Consider the following 11,210-nt stretch of genomic DNA (forward strand, 5'->3'; position numbering starts at 1 on the left):
ACCCCACCCCCTAAATTTTGCGATAGTTATAATTTTATTATATACTAATTTTCTTTCTTTTTTTACGATCCCCCTCCAAATCTCCCCCAAAGTTCCACTGACATTCCACTTCATGCCAATGTGCCCCCCCCCCCCCCCAAATGGATTTTCTGGATCCAACACTGATAAGCACAGCTTATGAACGGAGCTGCATAGTTTAAAAAAAAATCGGAAGCTGTGACTATATTAAGCGAAGATCACGTACTTTCGGTTCAGTTTGGGAAGCTGCAGTTGGTTCGATATTTAATTAACGTTCAACATTCAATATTGAATATTGCTCTGACAGAACAACATTCAATATTTAGGGGGGGTTTCTGAATTATACACCATTCTTCAAAATCTACGATACAAATTTAAGTGTATGAATCAGGGGTGGCTTAGGGATATAAAATAACCCGGTGTGGCTCGGAAATAAAGCACGGAGCTAAGTCTCGCCGAATCTACAAAAGAAAGTCATTATATAGCGAAATAATCAACATACGCACACATGAAACTAAACAGAATGATAATGATATGGGTATAAACCACTTGCACCAACCAGTGATCAGGGGCGTATGGGGACTCTTTGATTTAGGGGGGCTGGAGGGGTGATTTCTGCCCGAAATTTTTGAGTGCCAGATAAAATTTGCCCGAATTTACCCCCCCGTGATTTGCCCGAATTTTGATTTAGGGGGGCTGGGGGGTTGATTTGGCAATTGCCCCCTGCCCCCCCCCCCCCCCCCCCCCCCCCCGGGTCGTACGCCCATGTTCAGTAGTGCAGATCAAACCGATATATAACAAATACAGGGTGGCTCAGGGGCAACGTTCACGCTAACGCCCTATCAAAATATATGGTACATAGTATAACTACACCACACTCGTTTACAGTCACACAATTCTGGAATTAAACATAGAAAGTTGATCAAATTCTACAAACCTATCCTCTAGTGCATGTTCTATGGAAATAAGAAGTCTAGGGTTGCTCAAGGCTCTATCCTAACGTAACGCACCGTTAAAGCTCGAAAGTCGGAGATCAGCTCAATATTCAGAGTAGACCCACAATTCTGAAACTAAACATAGAATGTTATTGGTATGATAAACAATAGTGCACATCTAACACAAAAATAACAAATACAGGGTGGCACAGGGGTAACTTCCTACGTAACGCTCCATCCATATACATATATGGTGCACAGTGTAAAATCAGGTTACCCACAATTCTGAAACTTAACATAGAACGTTTCTCATATGATAAAGAGGTGTTCAGCAGTGCACATTCAACCCATAAATAACAAACACGGAGTGACTCAGGGGCAACTTCACACGAAACGCCCCATCCATATATATGGTACACAGTGTAAAATCAAGCTACGGTACCCACAATCCTGAAACTAAACATAGAATGTTATTGGTATCAGAAATGTCGGTAGCTTTATTTTAAACTGTGTACCATATATATTGACGGGGCGTTACTTGGGAAGTTGCTCCTCAACCACCCCGTGTTTGTTATTTATGGGTTGGACGCGCACTGCTGAACACATGTTTATCATATTACAGACATTCTATGTTTAGTTTCAGAATTGTGGGTAACTTGATTTTAAACTGTGTACCATATATATTGATGGGGCGTTATTAGGGAAGTTGCCCCTCAGCCACACTACGTTTGTTATTTATGGGTTGGATGCGCATACTGAATACTTGTTTATCATATGATAAACATTCTATGTTTAGTTTCGGTGTTGTGGGTCTAATCTGAATATTGAGCTGATCTCCGAATTTCGACCTTCAACCGGGCGTCACGTTCAGATAGAGTCTTAAGCCACCCTAGACGCTTTACATTTCCATAGAACATGCACTAGAGGACGGATCTGTAGAATTTCATAAACGTTCTACGTTTAGTTTTAGAATTGTGTGACTGTAAACGAGCGTAGTGTAGTTATATTGTGTACCATATATATGAATGGGGCGTTAACCTGAAAGTTGCCCCTGAGCCACCCCGTGTTCGTTATATATGAGTTGAATGTGCACCGCTGAACACCTAATTGTCATATGATAAACATTCTGTGTTTAGTTTCAGAATTGTTATGTATTGGTGGGATGAACACCTCTTTGCAAATAATAAAAATTATATGTTTACTTTCAGAATTGTGCGTCGGTCTATTCTTTTTCAATACCTTTACAGTGTTAGAAGATTTTGGCGTGGATTACCACTTTGCTTTATTTCTGAGCCATCCCATATTATCGTTTATTCCCAAGCCACTGAGAATTAGTTGTTTTCATAGACAAACACTTGTATTTGAATTGAAGTTTGAATTGAAGTTTTTAAAGAGTGCTAATTGCATCTTGCAAAAATAATATTCTTAATGTTGAATGTTGTTCTGTCAGAACAATATTTAATATTGAATGTTGAACGTTGAATATCGAACCAACTCTCGCTTCCCTTATTTTTGATAACACATAGTTGTTTACACACGTACGTGTGTTAGCACTTTCCAGACATACGGCTGGCTGCTCCGAGGTGATAACCAGGTCACCAATGCCATACGTCTAATAAAAAAAAAACCCAGCCCCGTGGAAATTGAGTACACTCTGGCGTATAGTTAACCTGGCAATCGTGTGTCTGTGACGTGTAAGTCAGCTACAAATGCAACGGCTGTAAATACCTTTTAGTCGAAAAAGATGTTAAAATGTGCTTAAAACATGATTTTTGAGGATATGTAAAAAATAGAATAATACATTCGTGTCCGTTAAGATATTATTTATCTCAAAACTCGTTGTTTAAAAACATATCAAACTCGCTTTCGCTCGTTAGATACATTTTAAAACAACTGACGTATGATGCAAGTGCAGGGGATGAAAGAAGGATCGACGTTATGGTACAAGAATAAAAAGCAACGAACGTTTTGTAAGAATTTTACTAAAATATTAATAACAGACCCTAGTTTTTAAACACTACGACATATTTTCACTATTAAAGCAGGTTTTTGATCATTTAAATTAGAAGTAGATACATCTTATTATTTAGTTTATTAATTTATGAAAGTTATTCTTGGTCATCCAGGTTTTTACTGTATTTCCCTGTTTAATCATCAAATACTTTAGCTTCTCTTTGTTATAACCTTATCCATATGTGTGTGTTGCATGTTTGTAGATTAGCTAAGCTTAGTGTCCATTTCCACGGGCTGAAACTAGTGTCTGCGCCTACTAAAACTAACTGTTGAAACCCATTCGCTAAAGGAGAATCTCACTGACGAGTTGCACATTTCGCTTTAACTTATTTTTATGCTTAAATCCAATTAAGGTTCAAGTTAGCTGTCCTGGGCACACACCTCAGCTATCTGGGCTGTCTGTCAAGGACAATGGGTTAGCTGCGGGGAAAAGTATAATAGAATATATAAATCAAGTTACGTATATTTTAAAACTCTGTATAGAAATGTTTTAAGATTTTCAAAATTTTGCACATCTGTATAGAAATTTGTTTTAAGATCTTTTTTTTTTTCAATCTGACCACCCCCACCCCGGCCCTGAGGGGCGGGGACAACAACGGGGAAATTAAGCCTATTTTAAAAATCTTCTTTCTTCTTCCAGAAATCCTAACAGTCTCCATATGTGCAAAGGGTAATAGATGATTTATCTAATTTGTGAATGTTAGTAATGTTGGGTCCCCCGTTTGTCCCTGTGTATCGGGTGAAGTTTTAAGGCCGTGGTATGTGCTATCCTGTCTATGGGATGGCGCATATAAAAGATTCCTTGCTGCTAATCAAAAAGAGTAGCCCATGAAGTGGCGACAGCGGGTTTCCTCCGTCAATATATTTGTGGTCCTTAATCATATGTCCGACACCATATAACTGTAAATAAAATGTGTTTAGTGAGTCGTTAAATAAAACATTTCCTTCCTTCCATAAGTCTGCTAGGTGTGGTCAGTAATATACTCAGATGACCGTTTAGGTCCACAGGCCTCGTTTGTTATACCAGTTGCAGAGCACCGACTGGAACGAGAAATAACCCGATGGGACCACCGACGGGGATAGAACGGCCGCGCACAAGGCGAGCGCTTTAATACTGGGCTATATAGCGACTCTGCCATTAAAATGGAGAAGAAATAGTTGGACTTCATTACATGTTGCATTTTTGTATTGTGTGCATAAGGTGAGAGTTAAATAAAATACCTGTCTCTGTCCATGACAACTATATTTTCACCTTATCAGTAATTGATCGTGTTGTATTTCCATTAATTGAAATTCTATGCTTACACAGCAGGGTGCATACCACTAAATAATATGCTACTGTTGTGACGTGGTTCAAATAACAACCTGATTGGACTCTGCCAGTACCCAGGCTACTGCTGGGTGTTTGTGTGCTGAATAAGATACTGGCGCTATTGTGATAAGCAAGTTTGGAGGTAAGGAAATGTGTTATTTAAAGACGCACTCATCACATTTTATCCCTGTCATGGACGGAGGAGCCGGACAAGGCCGGCTCTTGCGCCCACGACAGGCGTGCGCTACAACAGCTTGTTCTGAATGTGCACGTAAAACCCTATGACATGACATGACATGACATGACATTTTATCTTGGTTATATGGCGTCGGACATATGGTTAAGACCACACAGATACTGGGAGAGGAAACCCGCTTTGGCCACTTGATGGCCCACTCGTTTCGATTAGCAGCAAGGGAACTTTTACATGCACCATTCTACAGGCAGAATAGTACATATCACGGCCTTTGTTACACCAGTTGTGGAGCACTGATTGGAACGAAAAATAGCCAAATGGTCTCACCGACGGGAATCGATCCTAGATCGATCGCACATCAGGCGAGCGCTTTACCACTGAGCTACGTCCCGCCCCCAGAAAGTTTGGAGACCAGTGTCGCTTTGAATCTCTGTGCATAGATCGGGGTAGGAAACTGATTTAATAGCTTCAGATGTTTGTTTTATTTCTAACTCATGTGGGTAAATCAATGAAAGGTCATCTGTAAACCTGCTATCATTGAATGATATAAGATCACCGATATAGCGCAAAGTAAAGTTAAGAGTTTTAGCCGGATTCCTTTGTTTTAATTTAACCAGATTAGTCAAAATTCTTAATCATATGCATAGAGAAACAAATCGGCGAGTATTGGGGCACAGTTGGTGCCAACGGGAATTCCTGATTCCTGTCAATATGTCATAATCACCATATTTGACGTATATGTTGTATATATGCACATCACATATGTCTGTTTCAGTATACTTTAATCTGGATTCACTATCGGTCTTTACGAATTGTCCAGATCCGTGGAAGATGTATTTATGTCTTCGTTCACCGGTCTTTGTAACAAATGCATCAATGATTATGGAATGACTTTTTCCTTAATCTTGTCGTGAAAATTGTTGTATATAATATTGAAAAATCAAATCTTTAAGTAAATCTTTGGAATTCTCGAGAATCCACATATTATAATTTATTAATACCACTTGATAGTGGTCAAGATAATGGTCAGTCTTTGAGACAAGGATATGGCGGTGCATTTGCTGGACCCCTCGATGCACCACTCTTAAGATTTCTGTGAAATTTTGGAATCTAATACAGAAGAGGAATGGACATGTGTTCGGATTCTTGACGTTTGTCGATTTCATCTTCAGATAACATAGTGGTCTTATATGTAGCACTAATCGAACTATCAACCCCAAGTTCGTTTTTAAAAATTCCATGGTCAAATAAATGTTCAACAATAGTTCAACCCGAACAAATATATCTTGGTGTTACGTGTTTTCGATAGGATCGGAGAAAAATATTAACAAAAAACTCCAAAGTTTTTCGAATACGATTTTTATGTCAACTTGTGATGTGTGAAAACCATAGTTTCGCAATTTCTGAAAATATGGTTTTTACACTTCACTCGTTGACATAAAAATTGTATTCGAAAACAACCATGAATCTCTTTTAAAAGTATTCATTTTGCACATTTAAAATATAAATGTCACTTTTAAATTAATCATTTATTATTTAAAGAAAAACAAACAAAAAGCTCAACTTCTAGATAACCTTTCAAATTTATTTAAAGATAATACGTGTTAATGTTATATGTTGTGTTATTAATTTGAGATGCTAACACTGACATATGATCCCCCGACGTCTATTCTATCAAGTCATCCAATAATTAATGTAAACAAAAATAGTTACTTTTTGAAAGTAAAAACCTGTATTTGGGACTTTAATATCTTTCATTCATTTCAACTTATTTTTATGCTTATATCCAATTTAGGTTCAAGCACGCTGTCCTGGACACACGTCTCAACTATCTGGGCTTCCTGTCAAGAACATTAGGTTAGTTTCTTAGTGGTTTCTGAGAGAGAAGAAGGTGTAGTCGTCTTACATCAACCCATTGAGTGGGAGCCGGTACCGGGCTGCGAACCCAGTAACTACCAGCCTTATGTCCAATGGACTAACCACGTCACCGCCGAGTCTGGTCTGACTTTATCTGATAATGACCCTTACATACCTGATGCAGACACTTCTTATTGGTATTTTTTATTACTGAGTTATTGTTCAAGAGCCGAAGAAAGAATTAAAAATATATAGCTATAGTTCATAACAGCAGAAATTTGCATTAAAACAACTGGCTCAATAACTAAACAGACAAAAACACGAAGAAGACCAGTTGCGGTGGGGGAACTATTCAGTTTTTACTAGGACACACTTAATGCAGGCACACACACACACACACACACACACACACACACACACACACGACAACATCGATGTAAACATTGCAGTGGCTTTATTGACAATACAGCAAGGCCAATCGTTTTTCTTTGGATGGGGAGGCGGAGGACGACACTACCACCACCACCTCCCTTTCAACTACGGACCTGCCAAGAAGGTAAACTAGTATCTTCCAGGTCTGAGTGCAAGGCCAAATTCATTCTAGATCGTAAGAGACATAGCCATAGGATTGATGAAGGTTGCCATTTGAGAAACGCGCAAAATGAAGACGGCAATCGTGGTCGGTACTGCGGTAGGAAAATGCTACACAGCGAGTATTGTATCTGCAGTTCTGCACACACATAACTTTATTTAAGACGACTTTCGAAGATATGAAGTCCTTGAGCATCTCGACGTTATTCATAAATTTAATCCTCGTCCAGCTAGTATCTGCTCGACTGAAAGAGAATATGATATTATGATACCACATGACTCACCGATAAATATCAGCATCTTACAACAAGTCTGTCCAAGGGTACATATATATGTATAGAAGAAAATACAAGATTAATATATGATATCATGTTTTTAACTGACATTGAAAAAGCTTTTGACCCAATATCCTGGACTTTTATAAAAAGACACACTAGACATTTTTTAACTTCAAGACGTTTATTAAAACTTGGATTAAAACATCATATAATAATTCCAGATCAAGTGTAATACAAAACGGATTTCTCTCTGAAGTTAGAAAAATGTTGTAGGCAAGGTGATTCCTTGTCTCCTTATTTATATTTTTTTTGTTGAAATCCTAGGCATCATATCATGGATGGAAAAGAATACTTAATATCACAATATGCAGATGGTACAAGTTTTATTCTTAATGGTTCCCCACAGTCTCTATACAATACGCTGTCAATTTTAGACTATTATGCGCAAGTGTCTTGCCTCAAAATAAATTATACTAAATCTAAAGCTATTTTGATAGGAAATAAAAAATATTCAAAGGAAGTTTACAATCATACTATGAATTAATGAATGAATGAATGTTTAACGACACCCCAGCACGAAAAATACATCGGCTATTGGGTGTCAAACTATGGTAATGCAAATAAATAAAGTGATGATCAACATCAATATAAAAATTCAAGGTTTAAACAAAAACAGTGTAAAGAACTGTGCAAAAACACAAATATCACAGAATTTTACGGATACTGAATTTTACTCAAAACTTCAATTTTGTGCTGTATTGGCCATTCTCAAAGAAAATGTTACACCCCTGCACCACGGTGAGGTTACAGCACGCGCAGGGGACAATCATACCAGGTGGAAGTTAGAATGAGGTGCTGAGCAGTTTACCGTACTTGGTTAATTAATGAACTGAACTATGAATCAAAAATAGCGGAAATGGAAACATTTATGAAAATATGGTCTATTAGAAAACCCAACCGACGTATATTTACGAATAACCTAAGTGGACTAATCTCTTTAAATCTATTACAGGCATATCTACAAAAGATTTAGTTATCCATGGTGACTATTTAATTACCTTTAAACTAAAACAAATACAAAATCGATTTTGCAGAGACACATATAGCTGAGTACAAATACAACAAAAGCAACACCCCAAAACTGTAGATGACACTCAAGGCATTAACACCACAGTTGGTACAATTGCAAAATTGTAATAAATGTGTGTGCGTGTATATATATGTGTATATATATATATATATATATATATATATATATATATATATATATATATATATATATATCAAAAATACCTAAAATACCTTAAAACTGGTATAATTTTTATAGGTGATGTATTAAATAAACAAAGAGACCATTTAATATTATTCCCATAGACATGTATTAATAATACAAATTTAATATTTAAATTCAATCTTTCTTTCCGTCTATCTTTCTTTCTTCCTTTTCTGTTAACCACAGAAATCTTTATTTTTTCATGAACAAATATTCATTATTACTAGCATAAGGTAATATATATATATATATATATATATATATATATATATATATATATATATATATATATATATATATATATATATATAGACAAAACTACATATATGTGGTTTTCTGATTTCTGTATTCCACTCGTGTATTCGCTGCCGGAAATACACTTGTGGAATACAGAAATCAGAAAACCACATATATGTAGTTTTGTATTTATTACATACCCTAAATTGGAATTGTGTTTCCAAATAAGAGTTAAAAAATTGTAACACTGCTAGCTAATGACGGGGATTTCTCAATTTACACAACTAGGTAAGCTGTATTACTACCCGGACCGATGAACCACCAATTATTACACATAGGAACATAGTTCTATTTAAACAAATAAAAAGAAATAAGAAAGAATGAGTGAAAAGTTACCTATTTTAATGATATTGTTTGAAATGCCCTTTAAAGACAATGTAATAGCTAAAATTCACAAACAATGTAATATTTAATTTGCTCGTAATACGTCACAAAACCTTCAGCGCGTCAGTTTTATCAACGAAGAAAAATGTCAAGAATTGTTCACTCAATGTCTGTCGTCATCGATGTGTTTTCTTTTAAATTGATGTTCATGGAATTACTCGTTGCTGAAAAATTAAGTTCATATTAAATGTGCACCCATAAATCATCGCTCCACTGAATAATCCGGTTGTCAGTTCATCTAAGTTTTTTTACGCGAGGAGACGGCGTATGCGATGTCATTGTTGTTAAAGTCGACGAAAGTCACTTTTCGCACCCTTGTTTTGGCTTCGTACATAATAAATATAGCATATGTTATCCATATTTTGTAAAAGGTACAATTTTTTAATCACAAGATTTTGTTCAAACATATTCAGGTGCATTAGTAATGTTAAAATAAAATCAATAGCAATTTTGCATTGGAATTTTTCCAATATTCTTAAAAAGGAAATGTCATGTACCCAGTTTATGGTTATTGTAAGGAGATGCAAAGTGACGTCATTGGAATATGATGTCATTTAAATTCAAAATTAGCAATATTATTACAATGCTTCGCCACATTAAAATAAAAGCTAGTCTACTAACTTTGACCCCTGTCAAATTCCTATAACAAGCAGACAAGGTTGTTTACAGGTCGGTGTTTTATTTTTCATAATTCTGGACAAAATATTAATTTTAAGTTTTAACAGATAAAAGAAATAAAAAGTACTTTTTGTCAAATATATCATATCACAAAATTACCGTTGGATATGTTTTATTTATTGTGTACGAAGCCAAAATGAGGGTCCAAAAAGTGACTGTTGTGGATTAACAGCTCGTTGGTGAGTAGTGTTCCCGTCTCTAGTTTTGGTATCGCGCTTATTAAATTGTAAATATTCGTCACCGTTTTCGTCTGTTTTCAGTTCAAATGTTCCACAATATAGCATTTTAAACAAGGATAACAGTTAGCTGCTTTAATAGGCAATTCAAACCAAGCACCAACTTTGTTTACATGTCGCTAAGGGCATTCCTGGTAACCATGTGCTATATATAATATATATATATATATATATATATATATATATATATATATATATACACACACACACATATGTATGTGTATATGTATATGTATGTATATGTAATATATATACAACTATATATTTTCAGTTTATATATTATGTACAATTTCTAACCTATAATAAAACTGTAAGGTAGTGATATCAACCTCTCAACCCGTACAAATTTGTTTATGGGGTTAATAAACTTTATTTAGAAAAAATATATAAAAAGACTGAAAGGGAATATTATGATACTGTGATATGACATGCGTCACCATTAGATATCAGCATCCTACAACGAGTCTATCCACGACTGAAAGAGAATATTATGATAAGGTGATATCACATGAGTCATCGTTAGATATCAGCATCCTGCGAGTCTGTCCACGACTGAAAGAGAATATTATAATACTGTGATATCACATGAGTCACTGTTAGATATCAGCATCCTACGAGTCTTTCCACGACTGAAATGGAATATTATGTTATTAGGGGTGGGGGCGGGTGACACTGAGGAGTGACACCTCACCCATGTTAATCCAATAGGAGAAAGTGGGCCAAAACTCATTTCTACAACTACTTGCGTGCGTGTGTATTAGTGTGTATGTATGTGCATTCCATGCGCGTGTGTGTGTGTGTGTGTGTTGTGTATGTATGTGCACTGACCTTGCGTGCGTGCGTTTGTGTGTGTATTATGTACACTGGCCGTGCGTGTGTATGTATCTGGGTGTATGTGTGTGCGTATATAAGTGTGTATGTATGTGCACTGGCCATGTGTGCGTGCGTGCGTGCGTATGTATTTGTGTGTATGTGTGCGCGTGTATTAGTGTGTGTGTTGTGCCTAACATCAGTATACCCCCTTCCCCATTCTTCTTACCTCAGATTGACGCAAATGCAACACAGAACAATTGCTAGCAGACGCATACTTCTGACTGGCGTGTACTCGAAAAGAAACCTGTTATCGTACAAACGTAGACAGC

Source organism: Gigantopelta aegis, chromosome 14, assembly GCF_016097555.1.
Source record: "Gigantopelta aegis isolate Gae_Host chromosome 14, Gae_host_genome, whole genome shotgun sequence".
Lineage (NCBI taxonomy): Eukaryota > Metazoa > Mollusca > Gastropoda > Neomphalida > Peltospiridae > Gigantopelta > Gigantopelta aegis.